The 27,185-nt window shown below is 40.1% G+C and overlaps 1 long non-coding RNA gene across 1 annotated transcript in view; it reads left to right on the forward strand.

Annotated features, from left to right (window-relative positions):
• LOC117253493 (uncharacterized) overlaps nucleotides 1–27,185 on the forward strand; it is a 139,430-nt gene that overhangs the window by 73,211 nt on the left and 39,034 nt on the right. The window lies entirely within an intron of this gene.

A 27,185-nucleotide genomic window follows, 5' to 3' on the forward strand; every position in this document is an offset into this window, starting at 1 on the left:
GGGATGAATGGTTTTGATGAGTCGGGTATATACTGGGAATGTGGCCTTGGCTTAGCAGCTGTTCCCTGGGAGCACAGCAGACAATAAGCCTGAATTTCTCAGCGTGAGCGATCAGGCGCAGGATCAGGAGAAGAAGCCTGCAAGAAAGGAAAAAAAAGAAGCTGCCGATAATCTGCTCATTCTCAATAACCAATAGGCGCTGCTGAACTTGTTTCAGGAAGTTTTGAGGGGGAATAATCTCTATTGATCTTAATCTTAAAGCACATTATGGTATTTTTTCAGTGTCATAATATTTTGTGCATCACTCCGTCATTTGCAGTTTGGCATCATCCTGCTTTGCACCTTTTAAAATCCTGTTTTTAATGTTTTTTTTGGAGCGATATTACGCATTATTCTCTTTATGTGGAGCGACTCCCTGGATGTGTATGTGCTGCGGTGCGTTCAGGAGCAAAACTAAACAAACACAGCGCGCGTCTGAAATTAAATGTTATCAAAATACTTAGATTTTATTTAGCCTCCCATAAGCGCGCACCCCGGAGAATGTGGCGGGGAGGCGCTCCGTGTGAATTAGCGCCTCGGGCCCGTTTGTTTGGGTTTCTTTTCTTTGAAACCATCGCTTATTAACAGTAAAGCCAAATTGACCTTTGCTGGTCAATAAAAAGATGAGGAATGCATGCAAACATCCAGGAGCCATATTTTATTTTACCTTTGATTTTTATTTCCCTTTAGAAATAAAATTCTAAAGAGTTTATGAGCGCCTTCTTTTTTGTTCTTGCTGATATTTTCATTCCTGCCATTTTAAGAGAAAACACGGCTGCATTTTGATGCTGGAATTTAAAAAAAATCTCCTAAGCAAAGCGGTGGTGTAAACCCACATGAATACATATGGCAGCAGTGTCATTTTGCCAGGAGAAGCAGTAAACACAGGCTTAAGTTTAGCTGCGTCTTAATACTTTGAACACATGTTAATGCAGCCTGTTTAAGCCGTCTGCTTGTCATTCACTGCATGGACACCTCTCTCAGTCATTTAGTGCAAAACAGTCCCGCTGCTTTCACTTTCTGCAGCGTGCACGGACAGCGCCTTTAAGGACTCACTGCAGCCATTAGACGCGTTTTTTCCCCGTTTAACCAAATTGCCAGGGCCGGAGTTATCACTGGCTCGAGTGTTCACAGCACAATTACGGCGCGCTCCTCACGCAGAGTAATTACACTAAAGACAATATCCATTCTCATTAAATCTCAGGGTTTATGGATAACAGAGCGAAGGCGCGTCGGGCTGCAGGAGGAAGGTTTGGAGAGCGCGCTGTTGGGGGATAAATCGCTCTGGCCTTGTAAAGCAGTGATTGCGAAAACAGCTCTGGCCTATATCACCAGTGTTGAAAAATATTAGCCTACCATATTGACCCTACAGCTTCTGCCCATTACTGCAGTATAGTGCCGACGCATGTTGTTCATATGCATGACTTCTACAGCATTATTTATTTATTGCACTCTGCGGGTGGGAGGGGTGGGGGTGTCGGCGGTTGTGCGGGCTGTTCCAATTCATTAATAATAGCCTAAGCCGTACAGCAGCACTGAATTAATAGGCTGCTACCACCTCAGAGTACCTGGTAATTTTGGGCGTTGCTATAATCAGATTTTTTGTCTGTATATTTTTGTGGTATGTCTCCAAACGAAGCAGCTTTCAGTCAGTTTAAACTGGGCCACAGTGAGTTTAAATTAAACTGGCAGCGAGACTCACTGGCATCTTCTGCGTTTCGATCAATGGCAGAATGAATTTATTTTTATTATTTTCAGTATTTTTATTATTTTGAATCATGCTCGGTGAAGTTTAAAGACAAAAAACGGAATATTATTTGCGTAAAAACGCATGATATGTAAAATATTTTAGACCTGATAGAGCATGATGTTTTTTTTTTTTTGATTACAACTCCCTGTGAATTCGCTGCTGAGGCCAAATGCAGTGTTTTTGGGGAAGATGAGCAATACTTGAGAAAACACAATCACCGGTGGAAAAAAGGGCAGCAGACTTGAATAAAGAGGATTAGGCCTTTCTTTTACATGGCGCATATTATCCAGAACAGATGGGCTTTAGAGAGTCGTTTTCTTCTTCTTCTTGCCTCAAGGAACCTTGTTGGGCACTTTAATTGCCACTTTTTCCAACTGATGTAATGGTGGGATATCTTTTTCATTACAATAATGAGGTAACACTTGCTCTCCTTGGCCTCTCATTATCACATCTCCTACATCACTCACTAAACACAAATTTAACCCCACCCCCTTTTCCCCCCAAAAAACCCTCTCGCTAACTTCTCCTATACATCTTGTACACTATCATCAACAGCTGCTGTCTACCGTCCCCCTGCCTGACTGTGTGTTGATGAGTCCTTTTCATTACCAGCCTGCAGGAGAATTTGGAGCTCTGCATAATAATAGTTTGACCAGCAGCATTTAGGAGGTGGATCACATTTTTAAAATGGTAGTTTCTGTTAGTGCACAAGATGTTGCTTTAGCCACCAAAACACATGCATCAAGTTAGTGTATGGACTGATCACAGTGAGTGAGCTGGTCAACCTTGATATTTTCTCCATGGGCACTTTTTTGACTCCTTAATCATCAGCACTCTGTGGGGAAAAAAAACTAAGGGAGTTCTTCCAAATTTCCAAATTTTAAACCCTACTGCAAGCCTCTAGCTGCAAGGTAAGAGGTGCAGTGTGCTTCATATATTTTGAAATGATTGTTGAAAATAAATATTCTGTATGCATTTATTAGAAATAGAAGGGATATGTTTGTGTAGGCGTAGATTTTGGGGGAATTTGCAGGGGACACATCCCCTTCAATAATTAGAGCATTTTCCCCAGCAATTAAAAACATGAAAGTAGCAGAGGAGTTTTGTCATTTATATGCAAAAAAAGCACAAATTTGGTGCATTAAAAATACACCAGAATGCAGGAAATTTAAGTTTTTGATACTCAAAATGAAAGGGAATCAAAACCTACGCCCAACGTTATTTAGCATTTATTTTACCATTGGTGTAAATGCTAAAACATTTGCAGGTATGATGCAGTATCAGACTTTCTTATGGGGTCATAGAAGAATATTTTTAAGTTTACCTGAGCATTATACATGCTAAGAATTTAATTGTTTATATGGTGTTTATTTCTTAATTTTTAGTACTAAACTTATCAGGATTTTTTGTGACAACTTCTCAGTAAATATTAGGCCAAAAATCAATTTTACCTTGAAATCTCTTCTCCTATTTGTCCATTGTAAATGCACTGTATATATCAAATTAACAGGAGATTCATTTTCAGTTTGCTGAGATGTCAGGAAATCCATAGCAGTAAAGTACAGGGTGTTTAAAGTGAACCGAGGTCAGGGCGATTATCAAAGACTGTTAATCACAGTTTCCCTTGTTGACAGAGTTGCCATTCTCTCTGACCTGGCAACATGTTGCCTCCATTCCCTCTGTGTTGATATACCAAATTAGTAACTGGAAGTATTTCTGATGAAAAAGAGCTTTCCCGAACTAAAAACGCTCCTAAAGTTTGGTTGTTAAGAGCAGGGAGTAACCAGGGAATAGACTTGTTGACACGCAGGCTGTAAGCCACCCGCTCGTCCTCTCATAAACAACCAGCTCACTCCTGAGCCGAGACTAGCCCGGACATCTGCAACAGTCCTGCTGAATGATGCCGTATAGCTGCGACATATCATAGTTTAAATGGCCTCATCATTTCAGCAAATCCAGCCAGTTTTCCTCTCTCTTTTTGTCAAGTGACAGGACAGCTGATGGCAGAGAAGCTCCGCTACCTTTCAAGTTTCAACCAGGCGCCGTCACATGCGACCGCACAACCAAGAAGAAAAAAGTCTGTCAGCAGTGATGTCAAAAGCTTCAATTTTTACAGAGCAATTAGGGGTTTCATCACAGCAGAGTGATGTCAGGATTCATTACGGCTCAGCAACAGCTAATTGCTTCAAGGTTAAAGTAACAGATCTGACGGCATTATATTTTAAGTGACAGACTCAAATTCTGGTGGTGTTTCACAGAGCGTAGAGCTGACATTAAGGGAGTGTGCTCGGGAGGATGGGGGTTGAGAAGCAATTGAAATTACTGCATATTAGGATTGTGATTGGTTAGAGTAGCAGTAACTCTCTCAGGAACATGCATGGGGACTGCTGTTTGGGTCTACCTCTGTAAGGGGAAACAAAGGACAGTGTAACGTGCACTTTGCAAACATCCTTTCAAGTACTCCAGCCTTGAATTGTCTGTTGGCCCTCGTGAGTATAAAATCAGGCTGTTCTCATTCACCGTTTGTACCAAACCAAAAGTAATGAGCTGTGATTCATATATAATCCATTGTAATTGTAGGCCAGGAGGCTGTGTTTATATGATGGGAGCAAAGGACAAAGCCAGATGATGTAGTATAAAGCGCAACAGCGTCCGCATAGGAAGGGAGTCAGTGTGGAAGGATGGGTCAAACAAACACAGGACTTTGACCCAGGACACTGTTTGTGCCCTGTGGGAACCTAAAAGTTGACGCTGAGTTCGTTGTGTACATAACGCTCATCATGTTATCACCTTATGTATTTAGCCTTGATTATTTTCCTAAACCCAAGCTAACCAGCAGTGATAAGTGTGAAATATCATGCAATTGATTTTATGATGTCAGGCTAATGGAAAATTAGTTTAAACTGCTCAGCAACTTTATGTGTTTCTCTTTTTTGCTTGTGACGTTTTACAATGAAGCAGAATCATTCATGTGAATGATAAAGGCCTGAAAGGGTTCAAGCTATAGCACTTCAGGAGAAAGTGGCAAAGATCAGAGAACAAGTAACTAAAAACAGAATCTAGCTTTTCTCATATCTGGTCAATCATTCCGTAACCACTTGTAGGGTTTCATCATTGCACAGTTTTATACCTGCAAAACAGATCATTTTTATGCCACTTGGGGGCAGTGGAGATACTTTGCGAATACAACACTGACATATAACTTTTTACGTTGATATGGATAATGTATTAGCAAGTGTTAGCACTTGGCTCTACACATCCAGCAGACATGGACCAACATTCATTCGGAGCTGTGTTTTAGGGCCACTTGACCATTGTAAGTCTAAACCTCATTCTCATTTTTGCTCTGTTTTTGTCTCCACCACTCCTCAGAACAATATCTGCCTTATTAGATGCTAAATGCCCCACTATGTTCACCAACTAGCAGCTAACTTTGTCTGATTATTGGGTTAGCGTTACATTTTTACGTTTCATACAAATCACATGAGCATTTCTAAAGTGGTGCATTATATGAGCTGACTTTGTGATCAGGTTTAGGGGTTGGTGGATGGTGTGATGTCCAGGGTGAGATACCTGCAGATCACTGCTGACACAGTTTGAAACCAGTGAGTCATCTCCGCATTTTTAGCGGCTTCCTAGCCACGAAAAGTGGTTGTTTTTTTGCCACAACATTGCTGTGTTTCCTGCCAGGGTAGCGCCATGATAAGCGCCAGTTTTTCATCCAGACATCGCTGCTTTTCCAGCTGGGACTGTGCCACCAAAACCGAGTATTGTAAGCCAAAACGTAATCTTTTCCTAATCATAACAAAGTGGTTTTAGTGCCTAAACCTAACCACACATTAACGTTAAATTTCAACTTATCCTCTACAAAATAGCATAAATGTCGTCATGGTTTGCAGAAAATTACAGTGCCAACATTTATTCTGGAGATTTGATTGGAAAACAAAAGTCTGAACCAGAACAGCAAAATCGTTGGCCTGACAAACAAAACAATGAACAGAAAGTGATAAAATGTAGAACTTTGGAAAACTACTGTAATTGTCTGTTACTTCATCACTACAAGAGACCCCATGCACATGCAAGTGATCATGTGTGACCTATTATCAATATAAAGTATTGACTCTAGCCGCTCTGAGATGTAGCAACAGTGAGCTGAAGCAGTAGTGAGCTCCGGCTTTAGCCTGGGCTAAGCTAGCACCCTTGTATTTAGACCTTTTCATAACTTAATGACCCAATTTAAGAGAGAAATCGAATGTATTTGAGCAAAATGAATTATAGATTGGTGCATCCATGCCAGAGAGCCGCTGGAGTCATTCTCTTCAAATGAGCAGTTGTTTACCCTTGGCTTTTTCTCCTCTTAAAGTAGAATACCTGATCCTTTGAACTGATTGTTTGTTTAACCGCTGCTGGGAATCGAGAATCCCTGAGGTCTGAGTAAGTGTTGATCTAAGGTTGGATTTGAAATAGCCTAATGAGGAACTCTTTGGATAATTAGTGATAGCTGGAATGCTCGTGGATAATTTGAGTGCTTCGCCACCCTGTATGAGCAAGACGACGGGGAGGAGGGCGGATGATGAAAGAACAGAAAGATCAGGGTTAATGAAAATTAGCATGTCAAGTTAGTCCCTACCTCTGTGCTTTTTCTTTTTTTTAATCTTTTGTTCCTTCTTAAGATGCGTTATTGTTGATGTAATGGAACAATTAGCGGCGTGGTTCATTGTGGGGATGAGGTTCTGCTGCTGCTGCTGCTGCTGCTGCTGCTGCTGCTGGAACTGCAACTAACGCTGTGGTAATTAGAGTCAGGGAGGTGTCTCGTGGTGAGGTCCAGCAGGAAATGAAGAGGTGGCAGTGGGCCTATGGGGAGAAAAAGGCTGCCCCCCTTCTGTGCCCACTCGGTAGTCAGTGAGAGACCACAAACAGGAGCTGTGCCCAGTCCAGACAATCATACAAGTTTGGACTGGTCTGGACTAAACCGCCAGTAATTCTGCTTTTGATAGTTTTCACGGTTGATCTGTCGTGTGTGTGTTTGTGTGTGTTAGGACACATAGCCAGTGTTAGGAAAGATTTTTTTTTGTCTTTTATAAAATAAGAGTTGTCATTTGTTATCAGATAAGCAATAAACTAGGCATGGGGTGACACCAAAATTACGTACCATAATTATCATGGCCAAAATAGTGGCGATTCACGATTTTATCACGTTAATTATAAGACAAACTGAAATAACTTTACCTTACATTTTGTTAAAAACTGCATCACAGAGAGGAAACATCTTTTTTTATTGAAATACAAACAGTCGTAAATAAGATTTAACTTCCTTTTTTTGTGGGGTGATACTAGGGGGAATCACCAGAGGCCTCGTGATATGATAGTACCACCATACATAATTTACGATACCGTATTACTGTGATTTTAAACATTGCGATATGCTGAGTATTGTGATAAAATATATCGTGATTTATTACCTTTTTTTTCAACTGCAAATTATGTCCCCCCTAAAAAACTTGGCGTCCATGTATCGATGTCATATTGTCACTGAAAAGTATTGCGATACTCTGCTGTATCAATTTTTCGACCCAAACGGAAACACTGGGCAAGGTGAACCTTCAGCTGTCGTGACAGGTTCAAGGAACTTTAGGACGCAATGTAATTTGACCTGCACTTGTTGCCATATTTAGGACATACAGGGCTGGCGGACCTGCTTTGCTCAATGCAGTGAAAAGCTGCGGTGGCCCAAGCCATTGGAAATGTTGGTTTCAGAGAGCAGTGGTGCGTTGTCGCAATATGTCTAAAAGGGCCTCCACAGGGTTCCCATTGTGTTGGAAAGCCTGGAAAAATCATGGAATTCGACAATTTTGCCTCCCAGTCTTGGAAAAGTCATGAAATTAGTAAAATCCTTGAAAGGTTTGGAATGGTCATGGAATTTTGTTGTGAGTCATGAAACTGTTGCAGCAATAACCTTCAATGTAATATAATATAACTGAGAATTTATTTTCTGTAGCTCTGTTACAAGAACATATGTGACGATTTCTTTACCATCACGTACGTTAATTTTCTCTCTACGTTCCGTCACTCCCTCCATGTTTGCCAGCTAGCTGTGTTTTAACAGAGTTTAAATCTGATACATTTGAATAACATCAAGCGAACAGGGCAAGAAAATAATGTTGTGACAGTGTGATTCAACATGTAGGGTCATGAATCCCAATGTTTCCATACCTTTGACCCACTAATACTTAGAAATTGTAGCACATTGATGAGATGGAGCGGCTGACATGGGCAACTGAGGGTCTTTGGTGTTCACTTGGAGGGCCACTTTGATTTGATTTTAACTGCTCTTAAAGTAGAGTATCCGAAGGTACAGAACCAACATACCAACTGTCGGCTGTCTCTCCCCCACTCTGGGAGCTCTGTTTCTCTGCGTTTGTGGACCGTTTTATTATGGGTTCTTGAAAAGTCATGGAAAAGTTTTGAAATTTTGTCCGTGAAAATGTGTGGGAAATCTGTACTTTAGCGAGATAAACTGCTTTTTTTCGAGGCACAATATCGACAGTTATTCTGATAATGGAAATTCAACACAGTGTTTTTTTTGTTCGTTTTTTTTTTAACCACAATTCACGATAAAATTGTGTATCGTCCCATCCCGACAAACAAGAAATATATTAAAGTCCAACAGTGTTATATGCAGTGTTGGGGAGTAGCTAGTAACATGGGTTAGGAATTACTTCTTTTGGCAGAGCCTATTTCCAGACATTTGTCAGCCTTATTGTCCAGTTTAAAACGTGTTAGAAAAGTAGTCAAAAAGTAATTAAATGTAATAAGTAACATTACTTTGATAAGGTAATTAAAATAGCTGCATAACATATTATACCTTTAACAGAGTACTTGTAATCTGTAACCTATTACATTTCAAAAGTAACCTTCCCACTGGTTGTAAATGAGATCAAGCCTAAATGACACACTGACGAAACAGCTCCGGTGACAGTCTGTTCTGTTACACGATGATTCTTAAAGAGAAGAGTGTAAATAACCATCAACTTCATGTTGTAATGATGAACGATATGTACAGAGGCAGCAGAAGAAGTCTGAACAGGACCAGAGCCGAATCTGATTTTACAACACGGCAAAGCGAGGGTGACGCTGTTAACCTCATTTCCATCACATTGTTTGTTTTTGTTTTGGATCACAAGAATAAGCAGCGAGCTCTTGCTGGAGGTTGTGTTGTGGCACAGTTAATTACATTTTTTAAATTAAGGCTGTCTTCAGATCGGCTCGGTAAAGGCTGACATTGAGAGCAACATTGGGTGTGAAGAAAAGGACTGATATGAGTTTACAAGTACCTGTGACGTGCAAGCACAGGCCTGCCGAGTGGTGAAATGTGATTAGGAGCTTGTGCTAAGCACTGTCTGGCCCTCTCACCATTTCACTGCTGCAGGCTTCAGGCCATGCAAATTGTTGATTGGTGCAGTGTTTCTAGAAATTTCACAACCATCATCTCCTGCTAGAGTTGGAACGCCTGTGTTTCTAACACATGCATATGCAGACATATGTCTGTATCCCATACGCATAACGTGGTGAGAAACTTGGACATATACGTGTGCATAAACAAATAGAATTGCTAAAAGTGTTGCTAAATGGATGAGGGAGGATCAGATCACCAAGGGAGTCAGAATGGTACACTGAAACAATCGTTGTGTTTTTCACTGGCAGTTGGAAATGAACAGAGCTTTTCCAAGGACAAAACTGGTCTTTCTCTGCATTAACTATGGGTATGGGCTTTTTATAAGGTTATTTTCCCCATAGCCACACAAAGCAGCTACCCCCCTGGTTGAAGCGATTTGCTGTTCACAATGCCTCAGCTTAACCAGCTAGGTCAGGTCAAGTTGACTCAGACAATAGGGACTTTAGTGTCTCACCCACAGCACAGAGTGTCGCAGAAACAAAGCAGCTCGCTGCAAGTGGAGCAAACATTTCATAAAGTCGTGGCCTCAGTCTATAAATGTCCCATCTAATCTGCTAGTTCTCATCAAGCAGACCTTTTATCCATTGCGGACTTGCGGAAAAGAAATCAATATTTGGCAAATTATCGGACCACATTAAATCCTTTTTTTTTTTTTTTACAGTGCTTGAGTATAACACAGTGAAAAAGAGCTGCACGATTACTTCATATTATCATTTGTTGACTTTCATTTGAATCATACCATAATGATATTTATATCCTGTTATTGTTCTATATAAATTCTGTTGTCCAAATGAATGGCTCCAAGAAACTGGATGTAAAAATGAACACAAAACAGTCATCTAAATTTATGTTTTAAATGTATGCAAAAATTTTGTCTGCTCGAAGAATATTCCCATCATCATCATGATACTGATTTTAACCATAGTACCTGGTCCTACAATGAAGAATGTGCATGTGAAGAGAGGGTAAGAGCAGAAACAATTAGTCGATTAATCAATTTGTAATTCCTTGGCAAAAATTCTTGATGATAGATTTTTCTTGAGTAAGTATTTTTGTCTTCTTTGGTCGCAAATGGGCTGCAACTACAGATTATTTTCTCTCAATTATTTTCTTGATTAACTGATTAGTTGTTTGGTCTATAAAATGTCACAAAATGGTGAATTTTTTTGACCAAAGCCTGAGATGAAAAAAAAATCTCATTTAAGAAGATGGAATTAGAGAATTCTGACTTTTATTTTAACTCAAATTGATAAATTGATGATCAAATTAGTTGGGGATCGTAGTAGTTCTTGTTGTTGACTCTCGGTTTGAGAAAACAAGACATCTGAATATGTTAGCCTGCACTCTGGGAAATTGTTAAAGGCAGTTTTTTTTCCACTTTCTATCATGTCAGAGACCAAAATATAAATCAGTAAATCAAAAAACCTCAGGGCAGATGAATCAATTATAAAAATGAAAATGCACCAGGATGGATGTCATGAGTTTTCTAAACCTACACACAGGAAGAAATAGTGTTTTCATTGTATGACCTTTAGGTTTTCAGCACATGCAGACAGTGTAATATCATTAGAGGTTGGCACTCACTGTCACTGACGTACTCTTCTGAAATGACTCGGGGAGAGGCCCAATTATAACAGAACATATGTGCGATAATAGGGAGATAATTGCGTGGTGTTCACCATACCCATTTTAAGACCCAGCAGCTAACTCTCCACTCAGCTGCAGCATGAAAAATACATTTCAGCTCGCTCATTCCAGCCCACAAATACTGCAAAGCCAGCCTCCAGTTATCATTACAATATACAGTAGCTGTGATATCAGGTATATATGAAAAATAAACTAAAAACACTCTGGTATTACCACCATGCCTGAACGCAGGCATTCAAAGAAAATTCCCTGAATATATCACAGAGGCTGTATATGTTGTCCATACTTTATGGATGTGCACATCAACACCTACGGGAATTCATATACAAAGGTCTCTCAGCAGCGTACACAATGGCTGCATATAGCAGGAGATGAACATCTGATTTGTCACATTTGAAACGCTAATGTTTAAACCAAAAGGAAGAGCACACAGTAATGTGTTCATTCATCTGCATAAACACCACCTGTCCCGGCACAGACAACTCCTCAAGCAGCGAAAGTTTAGTGGCAGCCTGTGTGCAAGCCAATCAGTGGGGGCCCAGCTGTGGTTTCACGAACCCGTAGCGTTTTCAAGTGTCAGAAAGCGCTCTGAGTACTGTTGGTGGTGCTAGAGAGAGAATACTTTCATTTCATGTCATCCGCCAGCGAGACGAATAGGCGACACGATAACAAAAAGAAAACAGGGTGTGCTATCACGATTGACATCCAAAGGTAATTTATGCTGGCCCTTTATTTACTCACGCAGCCTCCGTATACACACTGAGAGTTGTTCTTGAAGGCTAATTTGGAGCATATTTGGCATATTGCAGGCCCTCTCTCCTTAAGAATTTCCATCATTTGTCTCAGGCATGAGCAATGTGTTATCAAAATCCAGAACAGCATTGATCACCTCGCCTTTTTTTTTTTTTTTTATTGTTATCATCCCTGGAACAGCTCCTTAGTGCCAAAGCTTTTGTTTGTTTTTTCCTGTTGTTTTTTTCAACACTGATACTAGAACAATACTGTCAGTTTCTGTCTTGACTTCTTTCCAAAAGTGGAATATGGCATGTTCCTCAAATCGGATCTGTAATGAAAAGGAAAGCTTGCCTCACATGACACCTCTTCAGCTGCATGGGAGGGACAAAGCTTGTAGTTTGTTTTGATGGTTAAAGAGGGGATGGCATCTGGCATCGTAATTATTTGAATAAATTACTGCGGAGCAGTGATAAATGAAACCGAAGTGCTGTCAGATCTTGATCAGATTCATTTTTTTTTTTTTAAAGCACTTTTCTTTTAGAAATACAACCATGGTTCTCAGAAGACTATTTTTTAATTATGTGTCATCTGCTCCCTTTGACTGCAGTATTTTTTCTTATTTGATAAATGCAATTCAATTACCTATTGCTTTTGATAAATGCAATTCAGCGACTGGAAATCTTTTTCTTTGACTCTGGGTTAGGTTTTTTTTCTTCTTCTTTTTATTTTCCACAATTGTAGTTTACGTAATGGTCACTTCTTTCAAGTAGTCCACTTTCAAGAGAAGCTTTTAAAGGTAGAATTGTGGGTAAGTCGACTGTCACCACCAAAATCATATGACTGATCTGCAGGGAAGAAAGGGCCAATTAGAGATCATTTGGCAAAGAAGCTTTCGATTGCTTTCACTCCCGTCTTATTTGGTCTTTTGTTGACCTCTGCTGAGAGCAAAGGCGGATTCTCTGACAACCAGGAGATGGGCCGCTGCCACGCTGCTCTTTCATCTCGCATTGTGAGAGCACAAGTGCCTGTGTCCGCCAACCACTTTAATCAACTTAATGCAACTGATACTGCCTGTTGTTATGAGCCTGGTTGGATTCAAAGAGGCCCACAGATGCACGATGCTGCGGAGGCTTTTCCGCAGACCTCTGTGGCCAACAAGTGCTATGTGGGTTAGAGGTGGAGGCACGGGGAAGATGGGGGGTCACGGGATGTGCAGACAACACTCAGACAACCTGTCTGCAAGGGCATGCTGGTCCCTCTCTCTTTTCCTTCCATATCCACGTCTTTACAAGGGCTACACAGCACATCTGATGTGATATGTGGGTGATGGACCTTTGTTTAGTTCAAAGGTGCATACCTCTTTATTCCTAAGTCCCTTTGTGGATCCTTGGGCCTTGAAATATGTATAACTGTCCTTTTCATTCCAGCCATCTGAGGGGGAAATCAAAGGCTGAAGTTTCTGGGAGAATCATTTGAAATGGAGTGTCCATACAGTGTCATCATTTCTTAACCTGCTACCTAGCACAGAGCCCTTCATGACCTCCAAAACAGGAACATCCATGATAGGCTTAGCCACAGCATCAAAATGCGTTTTCATGTGTTTCCAATGTGTGGCTGTGAATATTTTCAGGTAAATCAGGCTGCTTAAATCTTTAGTTAGGTGTTTTCAGACTGATGTAAAGTGCTATCACACCCAATAATATGTTGTGTTTATATACATTTGTGATTTTCTGTAACATGTTAACAACGTCTTGTTTGTCCTTTCTAATGGATGCAACATTAACGGTGCAGTGTGTAGGATTCAGGGAGATATACTGGCAGAAAGTGAATATAATATAATGTTTTCTTTAGTGTTTAATCACCTGAAAATAAGAATTGTGTTTTTGTTACCTTAGAATGAGCTTTTATTTCTACACAGGGAGCACAGGTCCTTATCTACACCATGTTGCACTGCCATGTTTCTACAGTAGCTGAGAATGGACAAACCAAACACTGGCTCTAGATGGGGCCAATTGGCATTTTCGGTCTGCCACTGTAGTGAGCCAGTTTAAATCACGGGTTACATATGTTTTGTAGAGGAAGACACCTCTGCAGATAATTCCACTCCTGCTAAAAATCTCCTAAATGTCTGAATCTTATCATTGAAGGTTATCAAAGCCAGAACATGAGCACACATTTGCAGGTGCTGGGCAAGTGGGCCATCTGTGCCGAGCCAAACAGCGTCATAGAAATACTGATTTGTACTGTTAAAAAAAAATAAAAAAAACTCCCTATAAAGCAATTTATTTTTTTTTTTACCAGTTTTAATCACTTGCTCTGGTTGTTTTGAAGAGAAAGAGACCTCTGTGGATAATTCGGCTCATGATAAAACCCTCCTGAACATGTTTTATGTTGATTCTCTGGGCAATATAATATTTGCTGCCCCAAATGATTTTCGAATCAGTTTAACTCTGGGGCCTGAGGAGGGAGGTGTTGAGGTGCCAGCATCATCTTTGCGTGGCTCTAGGGTTAGGGTTAGCGCTTCAATTGTGTTTTGCGTTTTCATTTGGACGAAGATTTTTGTGAAACAGTGCTTCTGTGGACGGGAGTTGTTCATTTAGAATGGTATTTCAGAAATACCTGTGTACATTTATTTGGGTGAGGCCTGAGACGATATATTTACATGGACACAACCTCATTACGGATCTGTCAACGCCAGATCAAGGAAATAATTTTAGTCTTCACACAGTTCATTTAACCATTCTCACTGCAAAATCGTCAAATACCGTCGCTTGGTCAGTGATTCCTGCATCAGACACAGACGAGAAAAGCCACTCTTTTTGGTGGTATAATACAGTGCCAGGCGGCGTCAGATTATAACACTGCCTAATGGTGCCCAAAAACAACGTCACTTAAGTAGCCTGAACGTCCCTGGGCAGAAGGTACAGTGAATGGGTCCAATAAACACTGGACTTTCACTCAGGAGCCTGGTGTTTGCTTCCTGTATGAATGTTGAGCCAAACCATGATGTTTTTGTTTCGAAACCTAACCACATGCTTTGGTTGCCTAAACTGAACCACATGCTTTTGTTGTACAAGGAACGTGAATTCGAGGTGTTTCACCAACGTTGTAAGTTTATTGTGAAAAAGACCGCGACAAGCAGAAACCTTACAATTCCTGTGAAAACATAAGTGTATTTTAGAAACACACAATGTATGTAACAGGTACAACAATTGACATGGGTCCCTGAACGTCAGCAACAGATGCACCCAGTATGCCTAGCGCGTCATATGTAGATGTCAAAAGTCCACTCAGCAAGCGACGATATGTGACGAGCTCGGGGTGAAAATATGTTGGTTTCACAGTAAACTGACGTAACTGGTTTGACAAACAATTAAAGTTTAATTCAGGAAGAACGTGTGTTACTCCACAGTACAGGTTAATAGAAACAACGTAAAACATGGGGGTTGTGGTTTTGTTTGCATTGTTAAATTTTAACCTTAATATAACTTTTATAGCATGAGAGAAAATTACAGTCTCGGCACAAAACCATGCCTTTGCTATTTTTAAAAAATACATTGCTTTTCTGGCTTAGCGTTGTGGCTTAGAATTTGTGTAAAACACAGACGGAAATAAATGAAAGTGTAGACGTGAAAGGAGTAATTGACATGTGATCCAGCTCTGTTTAATTGGTAAAGAGAAAACTGAAATTGAGAGACTGTCTTACGGAATAGAATTATTAACATCCATGTAAAACCATCTCTCTGGGAAAAACTGATGTTAGACAATAGGAATCATCTGATAATACCTGTGTCTATTGTCTGCTGTAAACAGGAAATTTAATTGAGTAGTGCAGAAGCCTTACAAAAGGACAGAGAGAGACACACAGCCCTCCAAGGCATGACATTGTTTTTGACTTGGCAAAGTGCTGAGCTCAACAGCAGACCACTAACAAGGAGACAATCACCCCTGAAGGAAGGATGCATACACAGAATGGCAGGAGGACTCTTCTTTAAAGGGAAAGTGGTAAGCACTCACTCCAATACTCCTGTGGTTACTTCCTCAGTCATAACAAAGGTCTACCGGACGGTGATTTTCATACTCCGTCTCTCCCGCTTCATTTTCTATTTGCACTGTGGTTCAACATTAAGATTTCTCTTGAATATCAATAATTTAGCTTTTGCTTGGAGTTCATTTTCAAAGCACTCAGTCAGATGAAGAAAAAACTGTATCAACTTGCTTTTATCTAACACTGAGAACAAACCAATCTAAGGCATTGATGTTATTTCTCTGCTTTGTTGTCTGAATTGGAGCGTTGATCCCCGAGACACAGTGGAGGTTTTGTTTTTATCTTTGGATTAAGGAAGCATAGGTCTTTTTTAGATTGGGGAGTGCTCTCGCAGGGGTCAAATAACAGATTAATAGGTCCAGTAATGAGCTCCCTGGAGTGTCCAAGTCTCTCCGACTTCCCCAACCTCCATTATGTCTTTTTATGATGGATGATGGCAAACATCATTCACACATCTCAAAGAAAAATGACTGGGATGCCATTTGTGTGAAGGAGAAACATCAGCTGTAGTGATGTATTGTTCTGGTATGATGTTCTCTTTTGTATCTTTGTTTGTCATCCATGCTAAACTGTCACTGCTGTCTCCTTTTGTTTGGTCTCCTCACAGCACAGAGGAATGTTAACACGCCACTCTGGGTTTCTTGAAGGTGCTTAAAGGAACCTGGGTTTTAGATCTGGTGAATTCGTCTGCTTTGATGCGATCACGTCATTGATGCTCAGACCACACACTTGAAAAATGTGAATGACGGGACACCAAGGCCGCCCATTCTTTCCTCACAACAAGCCACTTACTGCTTAATCAGCACAAATCAGTCAGAGATGGTTTAAGGCAATCGACTGTCAACAATATAGCGACGCATTCATTTCAGTCCAGTTTTCGTACTTATAAATCGAACCCACAGGGCAGATTTTTAAAGTTTGAACTCATACAAACTATTGTACATATTTACACATTAAACGCATCTTTGGTTTGAGATTGTGTTGGTATTATGTTGCCATTCAACCCAGTGGCCAGACAAGAATGACAATACTGGATCATTCTACAAAATGACAATGAGAATTCCCACCCTTTTACATTTCTGTTACATTTACATAATCTGTTAGGGAAAGCCAATACCACAGGATTTGGTTTAGGGCTGGCGATGTAAAGAAAATCAAATATCACAATATTTTTTAACAAATACTCTATCGGGATATTGAGACAATATTGTAGGGTTGACTATAGGCACTTTAACAAAATATTAACATAATGAGACTTTTGAATATCACCAGTGATGTGGATGTAATGACGAAATGGGTAAAGGCAAATAATAGAACAGCTAGAACAGACTGGTAAGTTCAGAAAATTACATCACTATCATGCAGCCTTTAAAACCAGGACAAAACACTTTTGAAACGACATCCAAAATCTATGACGATATCTAGTCTCATATCACGATATATCACTAATCAATATATTGCCCCACCCTAGCTAGAATCAACGCTGATAGAGATACCCTTTATTATTATAAGCAGCTAATTTACTATCATGTTTTATGACACTGAATGAATTATTAAAAATGTACCCAGAAGCCTATAGATAGCCACTGCTCAGTGGCCTTGTGGGTAACCTGTGGGGGTGTGAGGTGTACTTCATGGTGTATGTGGAGGGAAGCAGCTCTCAGGGTGTCATGTTGAAGATGGCATGCGCCAGTGATGATAGTCAGCAGAATTAAGTGTCTAGATGAGCTCAGGGCTTCTACTAAACTTCACGAGAAGGCCATGTTTCTTGTTTTGTGGTGAAGACTGCAATAAAGCCACCTGAACGCGTCCCCATCTGTCCTTGTGCAGAGTTGCCCGGACTGCGAGAAGCTAGTTACCAGCTAATAATGAGCCAAGCTAAATTAGTGTCAATAAGTGATATAAATGTTTTGCCTTTTATGTTATTTCCTGTTGGGTTTGCTAACAGACAGCCGGCTAGCCACGTTAACATGTAAAAACATAGTGCCCACTGCCCAGTCTCTACTGCCTCTTGGCTGGACTGCACACCACCAGGTCAGATGGCGGCTAACATTAGCTAGCTAGCGGCACTGCTCATTTGGCAATTACAGCTGGCAATACCGTCCTTGTGGCGTAACGCTTTTCTGCAGAAATATTGTTCCCACCCTTCGGTCTTCACTCCGGTTGCCTTGGTGAGTTAGCAGCTTCATTTTGAGCCGCAAAACCCCTTTGACGCTGCTAATGTAGCTAACAGAGCAAATGGTGATAATAACATAGTCGACAAAGGGGTTTTATGGTTCAAATTTCAGTAGCTTACTCACTAAGGCGATGTAGGGGACAATGTTCCAGAGCAAGACTTTTGGGTCAGGACGGCATTTCTTGCGCCAATTGTCGAACAAGTAGCACTGCTAGCTAACTAGCGAGGTCTTACCAGATGTGAGTGGTGCAAAGTGCATTAAAATAAAGAATGGCAAAATTAATGTGTAGACCGATGTGTAACCGGTCAAAAATATTCTCAGTGGTTAACCCAATAACAGTTAACTGTTGACGTCCCTAGTTATGGCAGATAAATTATGATTATGGACGTTTTAGCCAAAATACTCTGTTCAGGCGGGAAAGATGGTGGTTTCAGTTCATAACAAGGTGAATGTTAATTGCAATCCTATGAGAGAAAGCAAACTCTAGATTCCAACATGAAAGCCAGACTCACTACAAGCCAATGCAACACTGGATGTAAATTGTGAGGTGCAAAAGCATCCAATTTAAAATTAGTTCGTAGGGCTGCTGTGCTGTGTGATCACTCCATTGCTGCGCTTTTGCTCCCCCATTGTAAAGCTGAGTCATTAGACTTGGCCACTACCAGATGGATAAATTGGAGTAAAATTCACAGTCCCAATTTTACATTGAAATGAATCAGGAAATGTTATTTTTATGTTCTGGTATGCTGAGATATCGTTCATTAAGTCCTCTGGAAATGTTGCAGGAAAACCGGAGTTTCACACCTACTAGCTAAATCCCAATTTATAGTCAGCCTTCTCTCATTGCCAAATCTTTGATGAGCAGCGGGGAATGTTAAAAATCCTTAACAGTGTCGGCCTTGTCATCCCATGGCTGGTTAAGAAGTGTCGGGAGCGGAGCATAATCAGCTGCCAGAGCGGCTCCCCTGGTCAGATATCTCTGTCCACCATCATTAACTGACCTTACACGTGTAGAGAATAACCACAGGGGGAGGACAGACAGTACAGCAGTCACAGGAGACGGATCTCAGGAGGTGATTACTTTATGCTACACCATGGAGCGATCCTAATGACCTCTGTGCTCTTGCATTAATGGCCTTTGCTGTCACATTATCATATGGCAGAGGTGTATGAAGAGGTCCTCACCTCTCTGAGACAGTTTAATCAGAGAAAGCTCTACTAATACTTGGAATGAGGTTAGATAATTAGGACGTGCAGGGATGAGCAACTTTGACGGTGTCATGGGACAAAAAAAGTTGTCACCTACAATAGAGTCAAGGTGTTTGTATGTGATACTGTTAGGACCACAGATTTGTCTTATTATTCCGATATATTTCATAGTGTACACTTGTCAAAAGCAGAATTAGCTCTTGATATTAAAGAAAAGTTCAACACTCTGGACAATATGCTGATTTGATTTCTTTCCAAGAGTTAGATGAGAAGAGCAGTGTCAATCTCATGTATGTGTGTCATAGTGAAGAGCTGGAGTCATGGCATTGTTAGCCTAGCTGAGCATAAAGACTTAGCCTGGTTGCCAGAAGAAAATGTTACACCAAAACACCAAAACTGATATAAAAAAAACAAATGTGGGTGTTTTTAAGCGACCCATTGTAACCTGTCGCTGTGTTTCCACTGGGTTCAGTGCCACAAGAAGCTGTTGTTTTTTAACGAGAAATCGCTGCATTTCCTGCCGAGATAGTGCCATGAAAGTAGGTATTTTAAGCCAACACATGATCTTTTCCTAACTATAACCAAGTAGTTTTTGTGCCTAAACATAACCACACATTAACCCCAGCGTTGTTGAAATGTAGAGTTCCAACGTATCTGCTACATAATAACGTACAAATGTGACATATCTCTTGTTTGCAGAAATGTACAATGCCAACATTTTTTCTTGCCCCAATGACAGTTTTGTTGCCATGGTGATGTTGCAGTGTTTTGGATAATGGTGCATATATAGTGTCCAAAACCTGTGCTCATGGGCAGGAGACTTTTGATGGACCACTGCAACGTGCAGGGCGAGGTAAATGAGACAAACAGCCTTCAGTTGGTTGATCGACCTGTCTAATGGTTCTACTGTGCTTATTTTATGTACTGTGTTGCTTCGCTAGCATCTTTGATAAACTAAATTCACCGGCAGTGAAGCTCAGCAGTGTGCTGGGCCTGCAAAATGTATTTTATCCACCAAAAAAAAAAAAGTCAATATCAGTTTAAGTTTACACCATATTTGGAATATTTTCAGTGCTTTACCTTCCACACTATCTGATCAAAGCAGCAACAGATACGCAACTGTCGTTCTGCTGCGAACTGCAAAGTGATGTGACTGCACTGTAAAAAGAAACTATTTGGTTTAGGTAATTTTATAATAATTAAACTTGTCTTCTTAAATTTAGTCAGCCTAAAATTTTAAGGCAGCCTGGATACTTCCATTTTACAGTGTTTTTGTCGATGGAGTCTGGTCAACCTGGTCTCACTCCGAAGTTGTCGAACAGTGGCGCTTGGTCAGTGACCATGGCATCAGGCACTGAAGTCAAAAGCTGTCCTTTCACGTCGGCATGATATGCGGCTGGTCGCCATTACTATGTAACTGCGCCTAGTGGTAGTAGGGGGAAACATGGCCATGCAACGACATAAGTTAAGGGGGCCAAAGTCTGAGTTGGATGGGGCCAACAAGCACCAACTTTGACCCAGGAGGCCGGGGTTTGCTTCCTGTAAGACTGTAAAGGCAAACCATGCTCTTTTTTTCCAAACTCAACTACGTGCATGTGGTCGCTAAACATAACCATTTGTGTTTGTTGTTGAAGGAATAGAAATGTCAATTTGCGGTTGTACCCACGTAGTTCAGTTATTTTGAAAGAGACTGTATGCAAACTGTACACTTCCTGTGAAAACAGAAGTGTATTTTGAAAACAGACAATACATGTAACAGGCTGAAGTTGACATGGCGTCCCAGAACGTTTGTGCTTTTTTGCTTATTTGCCATTTAAAACAAAATGGATATTACATACATTACAAGAATAATGTGTGCTGAGCAAAAAGAAATAATCTCCTAGAAATATCGGTAGCACCGCCTCGGTGGAGAGGAGTCTGTCATTCCAAATTCTGCAACAGTTTCCGTTCCAGCCTCGATGCGTCTCATTCAGAGAGGCAAAGCTTTATCTATCTTAGGACCAAATTTCAGAGTGAAAAGAGCTGATTGACTTTGGGGCCCAACTTACCTTTTTTTCATTCAATGAACCTCAGCTAGAGTGAATGCAAATCAAGGCAGGTGTATTAATGGACATCTCTCTCACTGTATGAGACAGGGACTTAACGTCATGCTAAATTGTTTGTCTTGTGCTCTGGGTTGATCTCTTCATTATATGGCTCTGGGAGGATTACTCCAGGATTTGGACGATCCCTCTGATTCATAATGTGAGCGCTGAAATTAACGCTGAGGTGTATATTGAAGTGGCACACGGGGAAATGAAACGGGGGGACTATATTAAATCACTCTGATTTTTAAAGTCACATACACATAATATCTATTTTTGTTAATGTTACGTCTCTGATAAAATTCCCGCTGACCCATATTTAATTTAACCCTTTTATCTCTCTGACCACTGTGCTACACATTACACATTATTTTCTCTGTTGTGGCTCACTACTTGTGTGTCAAGTGGGGCCGTAACTTGTGTGTTTGGGTTGCCCAACCAGTACTGATGTCAACACACTTGTGTCCCCAGCCCCAAAGGCAAATGTGCTCATTCACAAGGTCGAGTGGACAAGGCTCTTTGGGCTCATGGATGTAATGTACACAACGTACGAGAAACTATCATGTTATATTTGCATCGCCATAGCCAGCTCTTGTTGAGCGTTTTCAACTTCTGCTTCAAACCCGCATTTTGGAATATGCTTTGTCTTATTTTCTAACACATTCATGTGCTAAATCGGGCTAAAAGCTCAATGAATCCTTCGTTTTTACTCGAGCAGCCAAACATAGGTCCTCAGTCTCTACTTCTATATAGCAGACAGCAGCGGTTAAATGGCTGCCGTGTGATTCCTGCATCTTCAGCAGACCCAGGCCTGAAGGAAAAGTGTCGTCTTTGAATTCACTGCAGAGACACAGAGCTCTGGCCCCTTTCTCCTCTCAACTTCCCCCTTGAAGTTTTTTTCTTATAGCTGAAAAGAGAGCAGGATTGTGCTTTAAAAAAAAACAAAAAAAAACGAGGGGGTTTTTAATCTGGGGAATGAGTGCTTTGCCATGCAGCCCAGCTCTAGAGAGAGTGCCAAGCAGGGCTGGGCAGTGTATTAATATTTAAATTCCAGTCCAGATAATCAATAGAAGGGGGTACTTCTGTGCGCTGTTACCCTCAGATGGGAAACGATAATAGGGAGAAAACCTGCTGATTAGCCTCCTTAGAAGCTCTCTTCTCTCTGTAGTGCTCAATACTTTAGGAGTGATTATAACCTATTGAGGCAGAAAACCTGATCGAATATAACCTCTTTTGAATTCCTTGTTCCCTCAATAGTGTGTCAAAAAGAGCATTCAGTGGTTCGTGTTACAAAATCACCGCCTTTTCTAACTTATTCTCATTTCTTCTTTGCATATAGTGCGCACGAAAAATTTCAGGCGTCCTTTATGTCATAACATAATGCTTTAATATGGGTGCCACTGCCATAACAGGCACCAATAGGGAACTTATATTTTATTCTTCTTTTCAGTGTACATAAAAAATCCCAGCTTAGTCCTTTTTGTCTTTTGAATGCTTTGAACTCCTTTCAGCCTTTAGGGGGACTTTTTGTGCTGTGGACTGTGGTGTGCATTCACTGTAAAGGCACTCAATACCGCAATAAGACCACAAGCAAAACTGAGTGTCTTAAGCGGGACCACACATCTAAGGCATTTGCATAATTTAAGGAGGGGAGAAAAAAAAAAGAAAAGGCAAAAAACCAACCCTCTTCATTTAAGATGAGAATTGAGGCAACGCATACCTCTCTCGACCTATCGGGTTACTGCATGTTTTGGTCAAAATGGCCCAACAACAGCTGAAACACAAAGTCGTAGATTTTAAGCCTTTCAAGACGAGATTCGCCTTTTTGTGGAGTTAAGGTTCGAGCCACTTTACCATCTTCTCATAACACGGTGTGTCTGAAAATCTGAATGTTTAAGAGAGGTCAGGATTTTTTTTTTTGCCATTGTCCTCACTTAGTTAAAGAATCAGAGATAAAGAAAAGGGTGTGTGGGGAGGAGGAGGAGGGAGGAGGGGGTGCCAATGCTTTTCCTGAGGATAATATCTCGTTTGAAGGGCCAACAGAAAGAAAAGCAGAAGGAGTTGAAGTAGTGGTGGTGAGTATCTTGAAAGAGAGCAAGGCCAAAGCTGAACTGCTCAGTTCATTTTCCACCTCACTGGCCGTCGTAATCCATCTTGGCCAGCTGCTAACAAGATTGAGTCTGAAGTTTACCTCCACAATGAGATAATCAGATTAAGATGCACAAAGATCAAATAATGACCCGGCTTTAGGGCAAGTTCAGCAGGCCCTTGATTGCGATGTGTGGTCCTTCAGATATATTAAAGAATTCAAATTGTCTTGCCATAACACGTATGAGATGATCAGAGAAATATGTCTGAATGGACTTGAGATGGACTACGATGCTTATTTCCTGCTTAAATGTTTCATTTTTAGACAGTTGGTTTTGTGGAAATCTTTATTTAGATCATCACCAAACTTTCTGTCTTTGCTTGAAAGATAAAACTGTGAATTAAAAAAAATATATTGAGCAATTAAAAATGAGTTTTGAGAAGTCTTGTCTGAGTAGACTAGAGATAGACAATGATGCTAACTTCATATTTAAATGTTTCATGTTTCGACAGTTGGTTTTGTGGAAAGCTGGATTTTAACCGTCACCAACTTTTCCGTCTTTGCTTGGATAATAAAAAACTACATTCAGAAATCAAAAAAGTGATGTAGGATTGAGAAAATTTCTCTGAATGGAGTAGAGATGGATGCTTATTTCCTGCGAATTCTTTAGTTTTTGGACAGTTGGTTTTGTGTTAAGCTTTACTTAAATCATCACCAACTTTTCCGTCTTTGCTGGGAAGATTAACGGTGTGAAAAAAAGACAGCAAATATAGCAATTTAAAAGACTATTTAGATTTTCAAAGTGATGTATGATTGAAACATTTTGTCTGATTGAAGTAGAGATGTACTATGATGCTAACTTCATATTTTAATGTTTAATGTTTGGACGGTTGCTTTATTCAAATCGTCACCAACTTTTCCATCTTTGTGAAGAAGATGAAGGTGTAAAAAAGAAAACAAATATGTATTTTAAAGACTACTAGGTTTTTTAAATAATGTATGATTGCGAAATTTTGTCTGAATGGACTAGAGATGGACTATGATGCTTATTTCCTGCTTGAATGTTTCATTTTTCAACAATTGGTTTTGTGTAAAGCTTCATTTAAATTGTCACCAACTTTTCCATCATTGCTGAGAAGACGAAGGTGTAAAATAAAGAAAACAAATCAGCAATTTAAAAGACTATTTAGGTTCTCAAAGTGATGTATGATTGAGAAGTTTTGTCCGAATGGAGCAGAGATAGTCTATGATGCTAACTTCATATTTAAATGTTTTATTTTTGGACAGTTGTTTTTGTAGGAAACTTTATTTAAATCATCACCAACTTTTTTGTCTTTGCTTGGGAGATAAAACTGTGAATTTAAAAAAAAGCACATTCAGCTATTTAAAAGACTAGTTGGGTTTTCGAATTGACCTACAATTGACAAATTTTGGCTGAATGGACTAGAGATGGACAACAATGCTAACTTCATATTTAAGTGTTTTATTTTTGGACAATTGTTTTTGTAGGAAGCTTTATTTAAACCATCACCAACTTTTCCATCTTTGCTTGGAAAATAAAGGTGTGATTTAAAAAATGCATTCAGCTAAGAGACTATTTAGGATTTTTAAAGCTATGTATGATTGAGAAGTTTTGTCTGACTGAAGTAGAGATGGACTATGATGTTTATTTCATACCTAAATGTTTCATTTTTGGACAGTTGCTTTATTTAAATCATCACCAACTTTTTTGTCTTTGCTGGGAAGATTAAAAGTGTGAAAAAAGACAGCAAATTTAGCAATTTAAAAGACTATTTAGGTTTTCAAAGTGATGTATGATTGAGACGTTTTCTACCCAGACTTGTCTTCCCCTGCATACTGCTTTGCTTTAATAGAGTAACGGGATTATTCAGAGAGGCATACAAATGTGATTGTCTCACAGCAGATGGTGCGCACTGCTTCACCTTTGAGAGAAGTTAATTAAGCCCGCCATATTGTGCCTATCCAGGGGAAAAAATGTAGATGAATATTTAGCAATCGAAACCCTATGTCTTTCCCAGTCCTCAGCGCCGGGACAGAGGAGGCCATTGACGCAGAATTATGTACAGACTTCAATTAATTCACATCCACTTTCCAGCTCTCTCTTCCCACGTTTCCACAGACCTCTGCAAAGTTCGACTCTCGCTGAACGCGCTGCGCCACGACGGCTGCCAAATTCTCAAACAGCCTCCGTTGTGTGTTATCAAATGGGTCAGTGGGAGGGAACTTTCCTAATTCCCCCTTCGCTCTCACCATCAACAAATTACCTTCCATGACCTCCAAAAAATTCAGTTTTCACGCTCATGTCGTTCTAGTTACATTTCAGCGATGGTTAGAATTTAATGAAAAGTCAGAAAACTTAACCTCTGCATTAAGTGTTTTCAGCTGTGAGGTTTTTCATAGTTAACCCGTCAAACACCAGCCGACTTAATCGGCTACAGTTTGTATTCCACAAAACATCAAAGCCCTGTGAGGTAGAGTTTTAGAAAAAAAGACAAAAAAGAAAAAACAGGGAGCTGCAGATTATTAAACCAAGTGAAGTCAGAATAACAAAATAGTGTTCAAAGTGCCCAACATGGAGGGGGAAACCTGCTGAGTGCAATATAAAAGTAGGGGTTAAGCTTATTGTAAACTCCCTCCGCTCCGTTCCAAAGGTAGATGTTACATATGATTAGAGGAACTCTGCTGTGGCAGTCACGGCAAGCTACTTCCGTTCCAGTTGAGCATTGCTAATTTTTTAAACCCTCGACCACATGTGTGGCACTACTGTGTAGCTCCTTTTCTCCTCTCTTTTTGATCTGTTTTGGTTGGTGGGGGAGTGACTGCAATTTTATGGTAAAATGCCTACTTGAGCCATATCCTCTAATGTTTAATCATGCTTAGTGTTTCCCAAAGTATGTGATCAAATAACTTGGGACAGCTGTAATTAAAGTTTCCTCTATAATTTGATATGATGCCGTTTTTTCAGCTGTATCTTCAAGAACATTAAAGCCAAATAGTTTGTTTTATTTGATTTCAAATTTTCTTTCAATGATTTGAACGTCCTTTGACAAAAGTCCTGTCACTTACTATCAGAGGTGTATTTTAGTTGTTTTGTGGCTTTAAAAAAGTTGTGTATCTTTCCAAGGTGCTCACATTATTCACACTATCCTCTTAAAAAAATAAACAGAATTTAAATTTTTATCAACACATTATATCAAACAATATGGTATACAATGTCATTAGTATGTATATAAATTAAATCAAGACGTTCTAATCCCAAGTCATCACACATTGCTGCTTTTTTTAGTTGACTATCATGTCTACATATTATGTGCTAGGTATCCGTCTGTGTCTGCTATTGATGTTCTGTGATGCTGCAACCAATGCCAGGACGTCAACAAAACCACATGGTTAGGTTTAGATCAGGGCCGGCTCTTGGCATAGGCCATATAGGCGGTCGCCTAGGGCGCCACACGCTGGTGGGGGGGCAGCTGCAAGCCCATAAAAAAATAAAATAAAATAGAATAAATAAAATAAAATAAATACTAGTAATAATTTGCAGCCCCAACCGGTGCCCTTTGCTCAAGAATACCAACAGTATCTATTATTAAAATCTGTTTTATATACTTCTATTGTTATGTTAAAAGTATCACAATTAAATATATTTGATGACGAATACAATTTACAGTGCCAAACCCCGAATCCCGGGGCTAGAGCCGGCTCTGGTTTAGATAAAATTCCGTCATGGTTTGGCTCTGTGTTCATATAAGAAGCAAACATGGAGCTTCCAGGTGAAAGTCCAGGGTTTTGTTGGACCCATCCAACATCAATTTGCAGTGTTATACCGACATAGTGCGTTTATTTTGTAGGGGACTTGATATAAACGGTAAATTTGCTGTGAAAACAGAAGTACATTGTGAAAGAAGTCAATGCATGTCACAGGTAGAACTT

Source organism: Epinephelus lanceolatus, chromosome 6 (assembly GCF_041903045.1).
Source record: "Epinephelus lanceolatus isolate andai-2023 chromosome 6, ASM4190304v1, whole genome shotgun sequence".
Taxonomy (NCBI): Eukaryota; Metazoa; Chordata; class Actinopteri; order Perciformes; family Serranidae; genus Epinephelus; species Epinephelus lanceolatus.